Source organism: Staurois parvus, unplaced genomic scaffold (assembly GCF_062004578.1).
Source record: "Staurois parvus isolate SC_StPar_1 unplaced genomic scaffold, SC_StPar_1.0 ptg000066l, whole genome shotgun sequence".
NCBI classification, from domain to species: domain Eukaryota; kingdom Metazoa; phylum Chordata; class Amphibia; order Anura; family Ranidae; genus Staurois; species Staurois parvus.
The window spans coordinates 107212-128185 of NW_028317862.1; the positions used below are offsets into that span (position 1 = coordinate 107212).

Here is a 20974-nt window from a genome sequence, read left to right on the forward strand (position 1 = left end):
ATGAATCTGTTACCGAAGAGCAGTAAGGAGTTCTCCTCCAGCGAGTACTGGCAGCAGTTCTTCCAGCGCAGGGGGGAGCGGGCCTTCGAGTGGTATGGCGGATACTTGGAGCTGTGTGGTGTGCTGCACAAATACATTCAACCGAAACACAAGGTGTGTACATGGACTGCTGGCTGCCTTCCCTTCTCTCACTCCCTCCTGTGAGCTCTGCATTAGGGCTCCAGCACAGAACCCTGTGTTCAGTTTCCTATGGATCTGAATGCAGTAACACTCCAAGGCCTGGCCTCCTTCACATAGTGTTCAAGGCTCCATTCACCCTTGTGCGACTTGGGGAAAAAATAAACTTGACAAAAGTCACATGACAAGTTGCAACCCATGTATTTCAATGGAAGCTGTTCAAATCCATGCAACCAAAGTTGCAGCGACTTTAAAAAGGTTCCTGTGCTACTCATGTGACTTTCATGTGACTGGAGTGATATAGACTGCAATGTAAACTCTCAAAAGTTACATGAAAGTCGCATCTTAACCATTTGATTTACCCCCCTTCCTGACCGGGCCATTTTTTTGCGATACAGAGCTGTTACTTTAACTGACAATTGCGCGGTCGTGCAATGCTGTACCCAAATTAAATTTGCGTCTTTTTCTCCACAAACAGAGCTTTCTTTTGATGGTATTTGATTGCCTGTGCGGTTTTTATTTTTTGCGTTTATAAACAAAAAAAGATTGACAATTTTGAAAAAAAAAAACTACACTTTTGACTTTTTGCTATTAAACATGTCCAGTAAATAATCAAATCTCTACATCAATTTAGGCCAAAAGGTATTCTGCTCCATGTCTTTGCTAAAAAAAAAAATCCCAATACATAAACGAATTGACTTGCGTGAAAGTTATAGCATTTACAAATGGCAGTAGATATGCTTTTTTCTTTTTTTTTAACTAGTAATGGCGATCAGCAACTTATAGCAGGAATGCGGCGGGCATTCAGACACTGGGGGAGAACTGACTTTGTGTCACTGACATCCCCAGTGACACCAATACAGTGATCAGTGCTAATAAAAAAGCACTGATGCTGTACTAATGGCACTGGGCAGGATAGGGTTAACATGTGGGGCGATCAAAGGGTTAACTGTGTGCTGCTTTACTGTGTGTGTGTGCTTTACACTGTAAGCACACTGCTTTGTATGGCTCTGCTATGCAAAGCCATACAAAGCAGTGTGCAGGAGCTGACAGGGAAGAGATCTGTGAACGCCAGGTGCTCACAGGGAATCACGGGCTGGGACCCAGTGATTGACAGCTGAGCCCGTGAATGGCAGAGTGGGTAGGGCGCGCACGCCCCCTACCCAGAACTGCAAAATCATGTATATATATGAGATTTTTCGCACCTGTGCCTCCCTGTAGCAGTATTTCTGCTATACGGTGGTGCGGAAGAGGTTAATGTTATCAATGCAACAGTAAAGCCAAAGTCGCACCCATCCAAAGTTACATCAAAGTCACAATGGAAATCGCACGACTTTGGAGTTACATAAGTGTGAATGAAATCTGTGCCTTTTGCAGGGCTGTGTTTACCAGCACAGTGATGGACAGGTGTTCCGGGCATCCCGTTGTCGGCTGTCCCATAGCAGTTAATTGGGATGCAGCGGTTGCACGGACACAGCTGCTGCTGCCATTATGACATCTATGTGGATGCTTCTATCCAAACACAACCTAGGGTTCATTTGGGACTCTGCGCCCCCACCAACAGGAATGTCACATTGGGAGCAGCAGCTGTGCCCGTGCATTTATTGCATCCCAGTTAACAGCTATGGGACAGCCGACAGAGAGATGCCCTAAACGCCTGTCCATCCCTGTGCCGGTAACCATGGGCCTGCACGGATTAAAATGCCCAGTGTGAATGAGGCCGATGGACCCATACGCACTGGGTCCATCAGCTGCAGCCACCGGGATTGTGTGTAAAACTGACAAGCGAACTCCTGTCTATTAGGTGGAAGCATTTTGGGCGGCTGCACTACTGCTTAATTGTTTTCATATACCCCTGGTATCGGTGCCGCTGTCATGTATTCCGGACTCTGGACTGGCATAGCGGGTGCCTCCGGGCTAATGGGGAGAGAGGCCCTGCTCCCTGTCCCTGGTTGAGTCATTCACTAGGCAGCTGTACAAGTGCGGAATGATCTCAGCCTTCAGTGATTCTAAGGCTGGGTTCACACTGATGCAGTGCGGAATTCGCAGCGAATTTTGCACTGCATCAGAATCGCACCCCGTTCTTGTGAACCGCTGCAGGTGTGTATGTTAAGTTAATAACACCCCGAAATCGGTCCGCAAAACGCGGTGCGATGTGCAGAATCGGATCACATAGGTGTGAATACCCATGCGATCTGATTCTAGTGCGGAACAAAAAAAAATTGCGGACCATTTGCACTTCGGACCAGGTTTTTCTGCAGGATCTTTCTGCCAGCACCATCTGGTGTACATTTCATTTTGTTAGGCATATGTGCATATACCCTTAAGAAACTTCACTCTTTCAGTCAACATTGACTATGTTTAATCCTTATGCTGCTAGCAATAGATAGGAAAGTATATTGCATTTACCTGTTTTAAACTTTTTTTTTTATACATTTCTTCAGTTACACCCTAGATTCTGTGCCTAGGCAAATGATGTCCTACATCCCAGGAATCTTTAGGGGGGAGGAGGGGCTTTCTTGGCTAAGCAAACACCCTGTTTGCATGCCTGAGCTAAGAGCAGATGGATTACAGGAAGTAAATGCTACAGGAATCATCTGCCCTTACTCAAGATGGCCACAGCTAAAAATGCTTGGGCTGTTTTTCAAAGTGATTTCTCAGCAAAATAAAAAATTAGACATGGATGGATGGGGGAGTTTGCTTTGAATATTAAAAATGAATTAAATAGTGTTTTTGATTTGTGTTGCTCAGATGCAGTGTAGTTAATTTTTAAGGACTTATGCACATGGATGCACCTGGGAGCCACATTTGTTCGCTTTCAGTCACAACCTGTACAAGTCAATGACAGGCTCTAATTTTTACGTTCTAAAACCAATAAAAAAAACTTATCTCCCTAATCACTATCTTCTCTAGAATGTACACTGAGCTGCACATGCACATTCTCCGTACCCCTAAGTGACATCTGAAGTCCTGCATCCAGAAGAATCAGAGAAGATGATTCCAGTGTCAGGAGGTTAGTATTTGTGGACTTCAGTTCTGCTTTAACCCTCCTCTACTTTATCCAAAGTTTTATCTTTAAATATACTTTCACTAGAGCGCTTTACCAAGCTTTAATAAGTGTTGTAAGAATTAATTATGGGAAAAAGGAAAGATCCTTTCACCACCTACTCTACACTGCATTCATTCAATGATAGAAGGTGGTGACAGGTCCAGGTTTTACATAACTGGTTTGTACATCTTGTTTCTTGCAGGTGCTAGTGGTGGGCTGTGGCAAAGTGAAAGGCTATATGATGCTGGATGCCAGAATCTGACCAATATTGTTTTGAGTGAAGTGGTCATTCGCCAAATGAACGAGCAAAATGCCAAACGAAGACCTCTGATGACATATCAGTTGATGGATGCCACACAGACTACATTTTCTGATTCTCACTTTCAGGCTGTGTTGGATAAGGGGACATTGGATGCCATACTCCCTGATACAGAAGAAAGAACTCTGGAAACTGCTACAAAGTTGCTGGTTGAAATTGGTTGTGTCTTGCAATATGGCGGACGATATGTTTGTGTATCTTTGGCTCAAGGCCACGTCTTGGACAAACTAGTAAATCAGTTCTACCAAGGTGGATGGATGGTTCGAGTTCATCAAGTATCAGAAGCAGCAGCAATGAGTCTGGCAGTCAGTTTCCTTTACTAGTATTTTTATTTGTGATGCGACTGATGCCAGGGTTTCCACAAGTCTTGGAAATTATGGCTAAGGAGGGCGCCAAGCCGCTGCGTTGTTCAAGCCCTGATGAACTAATGGCAGCAGTGAAAGAACAACAGCAATATGCACTAATCCGTAACCGCCTGAACCAAAATCAGAGTTCTCAGGAAGTGTCATTAGACTTGTGTGATGGAGATTCTGGAAGAATTTGTTACACCTTGTATGTGGTAGATAGTCTTACTGTAGGACTATCTCATGCCAATTACTTTGCAATATTTATAAGTAAGCTGGGCTTTCTTTTTTTTTTTCTTCTTCTTATGTCCTAATATTCTTTCTGTAATATTCTGCACTTAATGTAATATGAATAAGTCAAAGTCCGAACACCACTTTAAAGGGGACTATAATTAGCTACTCTTCTAAAGGATTTCCCATTTTAAATTTAAAAGGAATTCACATACAATACAAATTCAGATGTTATATGTATGTATATATGTATGTGTCTCTATCTATATATATTCCCTTCTAGATTGTAAGCTCGAAAGAGCAGGGCCCTCGATCCCCTCATGTTTTGCATTGTATTGGTATTGTTCTGTCACATGTTCTGTCCCCCTTTGTAATGTACAGCGCTGAGTGAACTATTGGTGCTTTATAAATACTGTATAATAATAATATCTTCTTTTTTTTTTCCCTTTAATTTTCTATTTTTTCCATTTTTCTTCTTTTCTCTTCTGTCAGCATCTTACTAACACTCAAATCCTGGTAGCAGTGGTGCTTAATTAAAGTAGAACTCTAGGTTTAATTTAATTTTAAATATTTTTTGGGGCCAAGCTGGTCCAAACAAACCATTTCCATTACTAAAACATACACCTGCTGTATAAACTGTATGTTACTTCAGCTGCGTGCAGCATACAGTGTTGTGTTCCAGGCAGTCAGCTAGAGACTTTCTGTCCCATTTCCAGGACAAAAACAAGTTAGCCTGAGCTTTGCTCAACCAGTCATAGAAGGCCTTGTATTAATTCTAAAAATGCAAAGCTTCATGTGAATGGCTGAGCAATGCTCATCCTAGCTGGATATTGTTCCAGGAATAGAGCAGGAAGTCCATTACTGCTGCTAGAACACAGCGCTCTCATTGCCATCTTTAACGCAAGGCAAACTGGCAGCTGCCCCGGGCCCAATCGTTGTGGGGCCCAAAAGCAGCTGCCCCTTGAGCCCTTTGTCTTGAAGGATCCCGGTGGCAGCAGGAGCAGGGGGAAGGCGAGCATCGAGGGCAGCTAGGATTGAGAGCCTATGAGCAGGAAGACTTCCCCTGACACTGAGCAGCAGCGGGTGCAGCATCCCCAACGGCGGTGCCTCCCAGAGCATGGAAACCTCTCGGCTCACAGCTCCGACAACTAGGGGACAAGCTGACCAGGGGCCCAGAGGACAAGGATGGGCTGGAGTGCAGATAGCCAGAGGCCACAGAGCAGGGGAACGAGCAGATCACCCAGAATCAGAATGGCCGCAGCCTGCTGCTGTCAGGTACAGAGCATCACACATACCTACTGGCAGACGGACTGGGACAGGGAGGCACGGGAGGAACTGAAGACAGGGCTAGGGTCTCTCTCTCTCACACCTCTCACCCCACCCCCTTTCTCCCCCTCACCTCTCTCTCATACCCCTCTACCCCCATTCTCCCCCCTTCCCAACTCCCCTTTCTCCCACCACCTCTCTCCTCCCCCCCCCCTCCTTATTGAATTTTGCTCTCCACCTGCCCTGGGCCATACAATAAGTAGCAGCTAGACTCAAAATAAGTTTACTACACCAGATCAGGCAGTGATTGTGATTGGTTGCCAGAGGTTACAGCATATCCTTACTGATTAGTTGCTAGAGGATACAGCACATAATTTCTGCTTGCTGATTGGTTGCTAGAGGTTACTGCACATCATTACCGCTCACCCATTGGTTGCTGGGGGGGTAGCTTGTGATCAGTGGCAATGGTGGTGGTGGGTGCAAACGGGATGAGTGACAACTTCAGACTCCACTTAGAGCAGAACTAAAGTCTATATTTAAAATGCAAGCAGTAGACCTTTTACCGCAGATGATACACACAATGGGGGTTAATTAATAAAGCTGCAAAATCTGGTGCAACTCTGCATAGAAACCAATCAGCTTCCAGGTTTTATTGCCAAAGTTTCATTGAACAAGCTGTTATAAGATGCTTGGCTGCCATGCACAGCTGTACCAGATTCTGAGGGCTCTAGTTTTAGTAAATCTACCCCACTGTCTCTGCTGCAACAAAATAAAAATGTAGACCAAGGATTTCCTGGTCACCATTATGCATTAAAGGTTTAATTTCACTTAAAATAGTTTGTTGGGCCAAGCTGGCCCAAACGCACTATTTCCATTACCGATGCATGCGCCTGCTGGCAGTGCTGTATTAACTGTATGCAGCATTAACTGCATACAGTATACAGCACTCAGGGCCATCTTTAACCGTTAGCCGCCCGGCAAATGGCCGTTTGGCGGCTTGAAAAGCGCTGCAGCTTTCCGGGTGCACGCCATTTGGCGTGCTCCCGCACATGCGCGGTTTGCGCGGTTGCAGAGCGACGCAGCAGTGCAATCTGTCACCGCCCGTGCACCTCGGACACGGCCGATGACAGATCCGAGTACCGGCTCCCGTTGCTGGTACCATGTGACCTGCTGTGACCAATCACAGCAGGTCACATGACAGTTGTATACAATGGATGGCTTCATTCATGATGCCATCCATTGTATACTAGTGCCCAGCTGTGAATGGTCACAGCTAATCACATGCACATGTCATGTGATTAGCTGTGACCAAATCACAGCTAAGCACAAAAAAAAAAAAAAGCTGAATGAATCGATTTCATTCAGGTAAATGCTTGCTTATAGCAAAGTAATTCTTTGCTATAAGCAAATTGTGTAAAAAAAAAAAAAAATACTGATCACTTCCCCAAAGTAGTACAGTGTTACTATGGTAACATTGTACTATTTTGGTCATAGTAAAATATGAAAAAAAATCTTAAAAAAAATAAAAAAAAATGTAATAAAAAAGTAAATATAATAAAAAAAAATTAAAAAAAAATATATATATTTTTTTTCATACTGTCACCAGTCAGTGTCGCTGTTCACCGCCATGCCAGTTATATGATGACGCTGTACTGCACTGGTGACAGTATGTAAAAAAAAAAATAGTGAAAATAATTTTTTTAATTTTTTCATTTTCCGAAAAATTATGACAAAAAAATACAACTTCAAAAAACTCGCCATGCCTCTTATGAAGTACGTCGGACTGTCTACTCTGCAAAAAGGGGTCATTTGGGGGATATCTGTACTGTTCTGACATTCTTGGACCTCAAGATATTAGATTGGCTGTCAGTACTTCAGGATTGATCAATATTCAGATCTATACCATAGTTTGTAAACTCTATAACTTTCCTACAAACTAAAAAATACATCCTAATTTGGGTTATTTTCACCAAAGACATGTAGCAGAATACATCTCGGCCTAAATTTATGAAGAACAATTATTTATTTGTAAACTTTTATAACAGAAACAAACAAAAATGTGTTTTTTTTTCAAAATTTTTGGTCTTTTTTTGTTAATTTAGCAAAAAATAAAAACCCCAGCGGTGATTAAATACCACCAAAAGAAAGCTCTAGTTGTGTGAAGAAAATGATAAAATTTTAGTTTGGGTACAATGTTGTATGACCGCGCAATTGTCATTCAAAGTGTGAGAGCGCTGAAACCTGAAAACTGGCCTGGGCAGGAAGGTGTAAAATTGCACGGTATTGAAATGGTTAATAATGATTCCCGGAACAACTGGTCAAGAAAATATATCCCTCTCTACCTCCACTAATGAAAGCCCTTCAGTTTCACTAATTCTGGATACCCAGGATTACCCCAAATGGGGGAAATGTCTAGAAACCCACTGATGCTTAGAGTAGTCTTAAAGCATCCCATACTGGAGAGCCAACTCCAAGTGGGAGAGTGCCGGAAGAACTGGGTTGGTTAATACAATCAGCCTAGCCACTGAGTGATTTAAGAGCCCTTATCCAGTTAGTTGCTGAAGCTGTGCCACTAGGTAATACATTCTAGGATGTGGGACGGGTAGCCATATTGTAAGGCCGACAGACTGATTCTGGCCTGTTGTTTCTTCCATATTAGATCTAAAAATTGGGAGTCTATTCAGGAGAACCACAACTTTGCTATCCATATAGGGGAGTTGTGAAAAACATATAGGCGCTGCGGTGACCAAATCATTTTGATCAGGTTTACCTGCCCTACCACTGATAGGGGAAGCTTACGCCAGGCCTTACATTTCGTTTTGTGCTTATCTAGTAGCGGAGCCAGATTTAGTTGTAGGTACTGATTAGGATCAGGGGAGACATATTTAAAGGACGTAGTGACCGGTATCTGTGAGGTACAAGCTGGTAGGGGCAAATTTAGTGTCTCCAGGGGCATAAGGGCAGATTTATTCCAATTAATGATGAAACCGGAGTATTTCCCAAATCAAGTGATAAGATCCATGAGTGCCTTCAACGAGTTGGCTGTGTCACCTAAATGTAATAGGGTGGTATAGGCATAGAGGGATATCTTTTCCTCTGTGTTTCCTCTGTGGACAGAGTTGCAGATCATAATGGCCAGAGGCTCTATTGCCAAGGCAAGAGCAGGGGGGAGAGGGGTCACCCACCCCTGCCAAGTGCCCCTTGGAAAGTTTGTTATTTATGTGAAGTCTGTCTAGTTAATACAATTGATGCCCAAGCCAGACCTAGAGAGTACTTCCCAAAGATAGGGCCATTCTACACTGTCAAACGCGAGAATGGACCTCCTTCCCCCAGGCTGATCCTCATGAATCCGTGTACCAATGACCTTAGCCTGGTCACCAAGACTCGAGCTAAGAGTTTAATGTTTCTATTCAATAAAGAAATGGGGCAGTACGAGTATGACAAAAGCTTCTTTCCAAGGTTTCGGGAGTAAAATAATTATAGCTTCCTGCATAGAATTCGGCAGTTCTTTTTTTGTAATTTTCTTTTTTTTTTTAATTCTATAACTTTGATTGAACTAATATCTTATAATCTTGTTATTAAAGTTGTCACTTAGGCAGTTCCTGTTAAAGGGAGACAACGCCCTGTCCCCCCCTGAATGGTTTTCCTGCATTTTCACTCTGGCACATTTGCTTTCAGTAAGCTTTGTAAAAACTTACTGAAGCACATGGTGCACAAATGCTTGTACTGGGCAGTGACATACCCACACAATCATAGTACTTTAGCAAACTAAAGCAGCTGTAATCCCTAACTGGATGACATAGTAACCAGGCAACTTTTTTAATTTTTAGGAAGTATTTGTGGGCTAGAAAACACACAGGTCAAACTTGGATTTAACTTCTATGTGAGGTGAACATATTTTCTTTACTGTAGCTCTTATTACATCCAGGGTGATCTTTGTCAGTCACATTCTTGAAACTTGCAGTTTAAGAAGTTACTGCTAATAAGACCCACTATTGCAAAAACCAGGTGTATAGGAAAAATATAGTGGCAAGGTCACCCACCCCCAAAACACTAATAAAATCATACAAGGATGAAAATAAGTTACATTGGGAAGTTGAATATCTATTTTATATTTTTTTGTTACTGCAGTTACTTTTGGATTCCTGTTTTCCAGTTCCCCAGGGAAGAGAAACAGAGTGGCTGTTTGGTTCTGAACCTGGATGGAGACAATTGGCTAAAAGCGTTGGGTTCAGTCGTCTGATAATCGTGGCCTTGCATAGGGATCAGCACTTTGAAAGCATGGATTGTATTCAGTCAGAGCTGTCTGCTAAAGTTCTAGAACTAGCTCTGTCAGGATTGGCAGATAACCTGCAGGTAAAATTGTGTGCTGCCACCACTGTAGCCCACTGAGTTTGGAATCTTAAGGCTAATTATCTCTAAAACATAAATGCTGGTCTCTAGGTTATTTAGAAATACCTGTCCTTGCTTTCTCAAAGAAATACTGAATTACTGTGGCGATAATATTATGTTTAAGGTGGCCAACTGAGTCAAAGTAATTCTTCTCTGTCCAGTCTTTACTCTACTCTGAAAAATGCAAATGCTCTAGTGGATATAGTGCCATTATAGGGCAGATAGGCAAAAGATGTAGAAGAGCTACAGGTGCAGATCTGGTTACTGACCTGAACAATACAATACAGACTCACCTTGTACAGATTCTTCCCAATCACACACTCCCTCCATTAGTACAGATCCCCGGTAACCACCAGTACAGACACCCCAGTACACCTCCTGAAGTATAGACAACCCTCAGTAAAGACATCTTGGTGCGGACCCTCCCCAGTAAGGACTTCCTCAGTGCAGTCCCCCTCAGTACAGATCCCCAGTACAGATTCCTCATTGCAGAAAACCCAAGTGGAGTCCCCCTCAGTTTAAACCTTCCCAATGCAGATTCACCCTGTACAGTCCACAGAAGTACAGACCCCTCCTGAGTACAGACCCTTCCATAGACACACCCAGTACAGAACCCCTGCACTAATGACCCACCCAGAAAACACAACCCTCAGTACACAAACCATTATTGCACACACATTTGCTGTGTTGCGGATGCTCAGGTCAAAAAGGTTCTGCTGTCTGTCCTCCGTAGAGGGGTATACCTTCTTCCCCGTTTTACAGTCGAGACGGCGCACACAGACGGGACAGCAGTGCAGAGTTCATACTCTCCCAGTCCCCTAGAAGGATCGGCCTCAAGCGGAGATCTGCCTAGGTGAAAGATCAGCCGCGAAGGATGCAACCTCTAGGGGGTGCTGAAACAGTATAGAAACTCATGTATGACTTTCACATCAAAGATCAAAAATGCATGCTATTTTTGAAACACCGTGCTCTGCAAAGTATGGTAGTGTGCTTCAATGCAGTTAACTATGGACATGACCCTATGCAGACATTCCAAGGATAGACACTCTCAGTACAGAATCGCCTTGTACAGGTCACCCCCCAACTACAGACGCCTCCAATGGAAAAGACCCCCCAGTAACCACCAGTACAAACACCCCTCAGCACAGACACTGCAGTACACCCCCAGATGTTTTGACACTCCTCAGTGAAGACATCCGAGAGCAGACCCCTTCAGTAAAGACTACAAATTCTGAATCAATCCTCTGCCCACTGCTTTACACTCTTTTTTAGCAAAATTTCCACAACAGGGATTTTTAGTTCACATGTATTTCAATACATGTTTAAGGTGGCCAACTGCGTCAAAATTAAACTTCTCTGGCCAGGATCTACTCTACTCTGAAAAATGCAAATACTCTAGTGGATATAGTGCCATTTTAGGGCAGATAGGCAAAAGATGAAGAAAAGCTACAGGTGCAGGTCTGGTTACAGACCTGGACAATGCAATACAGACCCACCTTGTAAAGATTCATCCCAATCACACCCCCCCTCCATTAGTACAGATCCCCAGTAACCACCAGTACAGACACCCCAGTACACCTCCCGAAATATAGACAACCCGCAGTAAAGACATCTTGGTGCGGACCCTTCCCAGTAAGGACTCCCTCAGTGCAGTCACCCTCAGTACAGATCCCCATAACAGATTCCCCATTGCAGAAAAGCAAAGTGGAGCCCCCTTCAGTTTAAACCTTCCCAGTGCAGATTCACCCTGTACAGTCCACATCACTACAGACCCCTCCTGAGTACAGACCCTTCCATAGACACACTCAGTACAGAACCCCTGCACTAATGACCCACCCAGAAAACACAACCCTCAGTACACAAACCATTATTGCACACACATTTGCTGTGTTGCTGATGCTCTGGTCAAAAAGATTCTGCTGTCTGTCCTCCGTAGAGGGGTATACCTTCTTCCCTGTTTTACAGTCGAGACGGCGCACACAGACGGGACAGCAGTGCAGAGTTCATACTCTTCCAGTCCCCTAGAAGGATCGGCCTCAAGCGGAGATCTGCCTAGGTGAAAGATCAGCCGCGAAGGATGCAACCTCTAGGGGGTGCTGAAACAGTATAGAAACTCATGTATGACTTTCACATCAAAGATCAAAAATGCATGCTATTTTTGAAAAACCGTGCTCTGCAAAGTATGGTAGTGTGCTTCAATGCAGTTAACTATGGACATGACCCTATGCAGACATTCCAAGGATAGACACTCTCAGCACAGAATCGCCTTGTACAGGTCACCCCCCAACTACAGACGCCTCCAATGGAAAAGACCCCCCAGTAACCACCAGTACAAACACCCCTCAGCACAGACACCCCAGTACACTCCCAGAAGTTTTGACACTCCTCAGTGAAGACATCCGAGAGCAGACCCCCTTCAGTAAAGACTACAAATTCTGAATCAATCCTCTGCCCACTGCTTTACACCCTTTTTTAGCAAAATTTCCACAACAGGGATTTTTAGTTCACATGTATTTCAATACATGTTTAAGGTGGCCAACTGCGTCAAAACTAAACCTCTCTGGCCAGGCTCTACTCTACTCTGAAAAATGCAAATGCTCTAGTGGATATAGTGCCATTATAGGGCAGATAGGCAAAAGATGAAGAAAAGCTACAGGTGCAGGTCTGGTTACAGACCTGGACAATGCAATACAGACCCACCTTGTAAAGATTCATCCCAATCACACCCCCCCCTCCATTAGTACAGATCCCCAGTAACCACCAGTACAGACACCCCAGTACACCTCCTGAAAAAAGACAACCCTCAGTAAAGACATCTTGTGCGGACCCTCCCCAGTAAGGACTCTCGCAGTGCAGTCCCCCTCAGTACAGATCCCCAGTACAGATTCCCCATTGCAGAAAAACCAAGTGGAGTCCCCCTCAGTTTAAACCTTCCCAATGCAGATTCACCCTGTACAGTCCACATCAGTACAGACCCCTCCTGAGTACAGACCCTTCCATAGACACACCCAGTACAGAACCCCTGAACTAATGACCCACCCACAAAACACAACCCTCAGTACACAAACCATTATTGCACACACATTTGCTGTGTTGCTGATGCTCTGGTCAAAAAGATTCTGCTGTCTGTCCTCCGTAGAGGGGTATACCTTCTTCCCCGTTTTACAGTCGAGACGGCGCACACAGACGGGACAGCAGTGCAGAGTTCATACTCTTCCAGTCCCCTAGAAGGATCGGCCTCAAGCGGAGATCTGCCTAGGTGAAAGATCAGCCGCGAAGGATGCAACCTCTAGGGGGTGCTGAAACAGTATAGAAACTCATGTATGACTTTCACATCAAAGATCAAAAATGCATGCTATTTTTGAAACACCGTGCTCTGCAAAGTATGGTAGTGTGCTTCAATGCAGTTAACTATGGACATGACCCTATGCAGACATTCCAAGGATAGACACTCTCAGTACAGAATCGCCTTGTACAGGTCACCCCCCAACTACAGACACCTTCAATGGAAAAGACCCCCCAGTAACCACCAGTACAAACACCCCTCAGCACAGACACCCCAGTACACCCCCAGAAGTATTGACACTCCTCAGTGAAGACATCCGAGAGCAGACCCCCTTCAGTAAAGACTACAAATTCTGAATCAATCCTCTGCCCACTGCTTTACACCCTTTTTTAGCCAAATTTTCACAACAGGGATTTTTAGTTCACATGTATTTCAATACATGTTTAAGGTGGCCAACTGCGTCAAAATTAAACTTCTCTGGCCAGGCTCTACTCTACTCTGAAAAATGCAAATGCTCTAGTGGATATAGTGCCATTATAGGGCAGATAGGCAAAAGATGAAGAAAAGCTACAGGTGCAGGTCTGGTTACAGACCTGGACAATGCAATACAGACCCACCTTGTAAAGATTCATCCCAATCACACCCCCCCTCCATTAGTACAGATCCCCAGTAACCACTAGTACAGACACCCCAGTACACCTCCTGAAAAAAGACAACCCTCAGTAAAGACATCTTGTGCGGACCCTCCCCAGTAAGGACTCCCGCAGTGCAGTCCCTCTCAGTACAGATCCCCAGTACAGATTCCCCATTGCAGAAAAACCAAGTGGAGTCCCCCTCAGTTTAAACCTTCCCAATGCAGATTCACCCTGTACAGTCCACATCAGTACAGACCCCTCCTGAGTAAAGACCCTTCCATAGACACACCCAGTACAGAACCCCTGAACTAATGACCCACCCACAAAACACAACCCTCAGTACACAAAGCATTATTGCACACACATTTGCTGTGTTGCTGATGCTCTGGTCAAAAAGATTCTGCTGTCTGTCCTCCGTAGAGGGGTATACCTTCTTCCCCGTTTTACAGTCGAGACGGCGCACACAGACGGGACAGCAGTGCAGAGTTCATACTCTTCCAGTCCCCTAGAAGGATCGGCCTCAAGCGGAGATCTGCCTAGGTGAAAGATCAGCCGCGAAGGATGCAACCTCTAGGGGGTGCTGAAACAGTATAGAAACTCATGTATGACTTTCACATCAAAGATCAAAAATGCATGCTATTTTTGAAAAACCGTGCTCTGCAAAGTATGATAGTGTGCTTCAATGCAGTTAACTATGGACATGACCCTATGCAGACATTCCAAGGATAGACACTCTCAGTACAGAATCGCCTTGTACAGGTCACCCCCCAACTACAGACGCCTCCAATGGAAAAGACCCCCCAGTACACCCCCAGAAGTTTTGACACTCCTCAGTGAAGACATCCGAGAGCAGGCCCCCTTCAGTAAAGACTACAAATTCTGAATCAATCCTCTGCCCACTGCTTTACACTCTTTTTTAGCAAAATTTCCACAACAGGGATTTTTAGTTCACATGTATTTCAATACATGTTTAAGGTGGCCAACTGCGTCAAAATAATCCTTCTCTGGCCAGGATCTACTCTACTATGAAAAATGCAAATGCTCTAGTGGATATAGTGCCATTTTAGGGCAGATAGGCAAAAGATGAAGAAAAGCTACAGGTGCAGGTCTGGTTACAGACCTGGACAATGCAATACAGACGCACCTTGTAAAGATTCATCCCAATCACACCCCCCCTCCATTAGTACAGATTCCCAGTAACCACTAGTACAGACACCCCAGTACACCTCCTGAAAAAAGACAACCCTCAGTAAAGACATCTTGTGCGGACCCTCCCCAGTAAGGACTCCCGCAGTGCAGTCCCCCTCAGTACAGATCCCCAGTACAGATTCCCCATTGCAGAAAAACCAAGAGGAGTCCCCCTCAATTTAAACCTTCCCAATGCAGATTCACCCTGTACAGTCCACATCAGTACAGACCCCTCCTGAGTACAGACCCTTCCATAGACACACCCAGTACAGAACCCCTGCACTAATGACCCACCCAGAAAACACAACCCTCAGTACACAAACCATTATTGCAAACACATTTGCTGTGTTGCTGATGCTCTGGTCAAAAAGGTTCTGCTGTCTGTCCTCCGTAGAGGGGTATACCTTCTTCCCCGTTTTACAGTCGAGACGGCGCACACAGACGGGACAGCAGTGCAGAGTTCATACTCTTCCAGTCTCCTAGAAGGATCGGCCTCAAGCGGAGATCTGCCTAGGTGAAAGATCAGCCGCGAAGGATGCAACCTCTAGGGGGTGCTGAAACAGTATAGAAACTCATGTATGACTTTCACATCAAAGATCAAAAATGCATGCTATTTTTGAAACACCGTGCTCTGCAAAGTATGGTAGTGTGCTTCAATGCAGTTAACTATGGACATGCCCCTATGCAGACATTCCAAGGATAGACACTCTCAGTACAGAATCGCCTTGTACAGGTCACCCCCCAACTACAGACACCTCCAATGGAAAAGACCCCCCAGTAACCACCAGTACAAACACCCCTCAGCACAGACACCCCAGTACACCCCCAGAAGTAATGACACTCCTCAGTGAAGACATCCGAGAGCAGACCCCCTTCAGTAAAGACTACAAATTCTGAATCAATCCTCTGCCCACTGCTTTACACCCTTTTTTAGCAAAATTTCCACAACAGGGATTTTTAGTTCACATGTATTTCAATACATGTTTAAGGTGGCCAACTGCGTCAAAATAATCCTTCTCTGGCCAGGATCTACTCTACTCTGAAAAATGCAAATGCTGTAGTGGATATAGTGCCATTTTAGGGCAGATAGGCAAAAGATGAAGAAAAGCTACAGGTGCAGGTCTGGTTACAGACCTGGACAATGCAATACAGACCCACCTTGTAAAAATTCATCCCAAACACCCCCCCCCCCCTCCATTAGTACAGATCCCCAGTAACCACCAGTACAGACATCCCAGTACACCTCCCGAAATATAGACAACCCGCAGTTAAGACATCTTGGTGCAGACCCTTCCCAGTAAGGACTCCCGCAGTGCAGTCCCCCTCAGTACAGATTCCCCATTGCAGAAAAACCAAGTGGAGTCCCCCTCAGTTTAAACCTTCCCAATGCAGATTCACCCTGTACAGTCCACATAAGTACAGACCCCTCCTGAGTACAGACCCTTCCATAGACACACCCAGTACAGAACCCCTGAACTAATGACCCACCCACAAAACAAAACGCTTAGTACACAAACCATTATTGCACACACATTTGCTGTGTTGCTGATGCTCTGGTCAAAAAGGTTCTGCTGTCTGTCCTCCGTAGAGGGGTATACCTTCTTCCCCGTTTTACAGTCGAGACAGCGCACACAGACGGGACAGCAGTGCAGAGTTCATACTCTTCCAGTCCCCTAGAAGGATCGGCCTCAAGCGGAGATCTGCCTAGGTGAAAGATCAGCCGCGAAGGATGCAACCTCTAGGGGGTGCTGAAACAGTATAGAAACTCATGTATGACTTTCACATCAAAGATCAAAAATGCATGCTATTTTTGAAACACCGTGCTCTGCAAAGTATGGTAGTGTGCTTCAATGCAGTTAACTATGGACATGACCCTATGCAGACATTCCAAGGATAGACACTCTCAGTACAGAATCGCCTTGTACAGGTCACCCCCCAACTACAGACGCCTCCAATGGAAAAGACCCCCCAGTAACCACCAGTACAAACACCCCTCAGCACAGACACCCCAGTACACCCCCAGAAGTATTGACACTCCTCAGTGAAGACATCCGAGAGCAGACCCCCTTCAGTAAAGACTACAAATTCTGAATCAATCCTCTGCCCACTGCTTTACACCCTTTTTTAGCAAAATTTTCACAACAGGGATTTTTAGTTCACATGTATTTCAGTACATGTTTAAGGTGGCCAACTGCGTCAAAATTAAACTTCTCTGGCCAGGCTCTACTCTACTCTGAAAAATGCAAATGCTCTAGTGGATATAGTGCCATTATAGGGCAGATAGGCAAAAGATGAAGAAAAGCTACAGGTGCAGGTCTGGTTACAGACCTGGACAATGCAATACAGACCCACCTTGTAAAGATTCATCCCAATCACACCCCCCCTCCATTAGTACAGATCCCAAGTAACCACTAGTACAGACACCCCAGTACACCTCCTGAAAAAAGACAACCCTCAGTAAAGACATCTTGTGCGGACCCTCCCCAGTAAGGACTCCCGCAGTGCAGTCCCCCTCAGTACAGATCCCCAGTACAGATTCCCCAGTACAGATTCCCCATTGCAGAAAAGCAAAGTGGAGCCCCCTTCAGTTTAAACCTTCCCAGTGCAGATTCACCCTGTACAGTCCACATCAGTACAGACCCCTCCTAAGTACAGACCCTTCCATAGACACACCCAGTACAGAACCCCTGAACTAATGACCCACCCACAAAACAAAACGCTTAGTACACAAACCATTATTGCACACACATTTGCTGTGTTGCTGATGCTCTGGTCAAAAAGATTCTGCTGTCTGTCCTCCGTAGAGGGGTATACCTTCTTCCCCGTTTTACAGTCGAGACGGCGCACACAGACGGGACAGCAGTGCAGAGTTCATACTCTTCCAGTCCCCTAGAAGGATCGGCCTCAAGCGGAGATCTGCCTAGGTGAAAGATCAGCCGCGAAGGATGCAACCTCTAGGGGGTGCTGAAACAGTATAGAAACTCATGTATGACTTTCACATCAAAGATCAAAAATGCATGCTATTTTTGAAACACCGTGCTCTGCAAAAGTATGGTAGTGTGCTTCAATGCAGTTAACTATGGACATGCCCCTATGCAGACATTCCAAGGACAGACACTCTCAGTACAGAATCGCCTTGTACAGGTCACCCCCCAACTACAGACACCTCCAATGGAAAAGACCCCCCAGTAACCACCAGTACAAACACCCCTCAGCACAGACACCCCAGTACACCCCCGGAAGTATTGACACTCCTCAGTGATGACATCCGAGAGCAGACCCCCTTCAGTAAAGACTAGAAATTGTGAATCAATCCTCTGCCCACTGCTTTACACCCTTTCTAGCAAACTTTCCACAACAGGGATTTTTACTTTGATTGCCCAAAATTTAATCCCTTCCTGCCTAGTGTCATTCATACCCTGTTTCCCCTAAAATAAGACCTACCCCGAAAATAAGACCTAGTACTATTTTTGAGAATTGCTAAAGTATCAGACCTACCCTGAAAATAAGACCTAGTTGTGATCAGGGCTTTTTTTTTCAGCTGGAATGTGGCAGAACGCCTTTCCGCCACCTCTGGCTCTGGCACTGGCCCTGCGCACACCCATATCTACCGTCTCTTATAAACACAAGCGTGGCTCAACTTACAGCACCATCCGCTCCCACAGAACCTCCCTACTTCTGTACTCAGTGTGGGACAGGGAAGGAACAGATATATGCGGGTGCACTATGCAGTGTGTTTAGGAGTGGGGCTTCTCCTCCTGCAGCCTAATGCATGGAAGCCAATGCCTTAGGGGTAATCACCGGCCAGTGGGGAAGTGGCGGAGTGGTGAGTAAGTGTGCTTGGTGCACTGTGTGGGAAGACCCAAAATGGGAGTTACTATAAAGAGAGGCCGGCTGCTGACAGCTGTGTTTTGCAAAGCTAGCTAACCATATGAGGGCAGTGGAGGGGGATGTGCAAAGGTGAGCTACAGTCAGGTGTTGCAGAGGTAAATTGAGTCAGGTGAGTTGCAGACAGGGTGCATAGGTGAGCTGCGGCTGGGGGGGTGCAGAGGTGAGCTGAGTTGCAACCCACCTTTGCACCCCCCAACCACAGCTCAGCTCTGCATCCCACGTCTGCAACTCACCCCTGCACTCTGTCTGTGACTCATATCTGCACCCTGTCTGAAAGTCACCTGTCAAGTCAAATCTGCAGCACCTGACTGCAGCTCACAACTGTCATCAGCCGGCCCTCTCCATAGTAACCCTCATCCACAACTGCCTGCAGCTCACCTCTGCACCCCCTGTCCACACCTGGACATTTAAAAAATAAGACCTACCCCAAAAATAAGACCTAGTGTGTTTTTTGGAGCCAAAAAAAATATAAGACAGTGTCTTATTTTCAGGGAAACACGGTAGTGTCAGTGCTTTTTATTAGCAGTGATCACTGGGGATGTCAGTGGCAGTTAGTTCCCCCCAGTGTCAGAATGCCCACCGCAGTCCCACTATAAGTTGCTGATCGCCGTCATTACTAGTACAAATGAAAATTCCAGTATATATACACCGCCATTTGTAGATGCTATAAACCAGTTAATGTACATGTATTTGTAGCAGAATACATTTTGGCTTAAATATATGACGAAATTTGATTTTTTAAAAAAATTTTTAAATTGTGTTTTATAGCAAAAAGTCAAAAATATTTTTTTTTATTTCACAAAATTGTCGGTCTTTATTGTGTAAAAAATTTAAAAACCCGTACAAGCGATCAAATACCACTGAAGGAAAACCCTATTTGTGGAGGGGAAAAGGACATCAATTTCAATTGGGTGCAGTGTTGCATGACCGCGCAATTGTCAGTTAAAGTAACACAGCACCAAAAATGTCCTGGTCAGGAAGGGGGATCCTTAGGTGGGTAAGTGGTATGTGAGCCTGAGTGTGATGGAGCCATGTCCCAGACCTGCACTACTACAGGAATAAAGAGGCTGCAAGGTCATCCTGCAATCATCTGCTTCTTCCCATGTTTATCTATTGCTGCTTCTACAGATCAGGGGGCTGGCTGTGCACACAGGAGATCGATCCTATGAAAGACCTGTACATACACATGACATTCTGTCCCATCACCCGATGATTGCAGACCACAGCTCCGCCTCCAACAAACCGGGAACAATCATACTGGTGTAACGGCGGCAAGATAAATATCCCATGAAAATCTGTATCCCCTGAAGCAACTGCGCATGCGCCGGTTTAAGGCACACCAAGCCTTCGGGGGATACCGAGTTACATGGGATACTCATCTTGCCGCTACACCGGCCTACGGATTCCTCTCTAGATCCACCCTCACTGAATGTCAGTGTTCATCAGCTGCATGGGGGGCGGTCCCAATAACTACTTCACCCCAATTACCTCACCGATCATTCATATATACTAATATAAAAGATACACTGTACTCACCCCCTGCTCCGCAATCTCCTCCTTTATTCGCTCAGAGATGAAATGATCACCGCCCACATGTTGCTGGCTCCACCTGCTTGCACAGGCTTCGCAATCCATTGGTCCGTTGGTCTGCCACTCAGCATCGCCGAATCGATGTTGATCCCAGGAGAGCCAGCTGCAGACTGAGCAGCAGTATTGGGGTTGCTAAGCAACACTCGTGTCTCCTCCCACTTCCTGCCCTCCCTCAGACTCCTCCCACTTCTGACCCCCAGTCTCCTCCCAAGTCCTTGCCGTAGGCTCCTCCCACTTCCGGCCCCCAGTCTCCTCTACAATAGAGTCTGGCTGCAGAATGGAGCTCCATTTTTAATAGGAAACACATGACTTCCACTCCCCTTTTTTTTGCTAGTGAACTTTAATGCAACAAACAAGCAGAGGCTGTAGAGTGGAGCTCCAGTCGACAGGAAACATGTGACCTCCACTCCAAATGTTTTAAAGTTCATTAACAAAAACAAATGGAGGTCACATGTTTCCTGTCGAGTGGAGCTCCAGTCTTCAGCCAGCTTTTCCAATGAAAAACCTTTTCTGGGAAGAATGTGGCCAATGAGGAGGTGGACAGCTGTGACCCGGAAGTGTTGGCTGTGTGCTCCATGCGGTGACTGAGGCAGTGATGGTGGGAAG

General features: G+C 45.4%; 1 pseudogene; it reads left to right on the plus strand.

Annotated features, from left to right (window-relative positions):
- LOC149469579 (eEF1A lysine and N-terminal methyltransferase-like) lies at positions 1-20044 on the plus strand (annotated as a pseudogene).
- Positions 20045-20974: the final 930 nt, after the last annotated feature.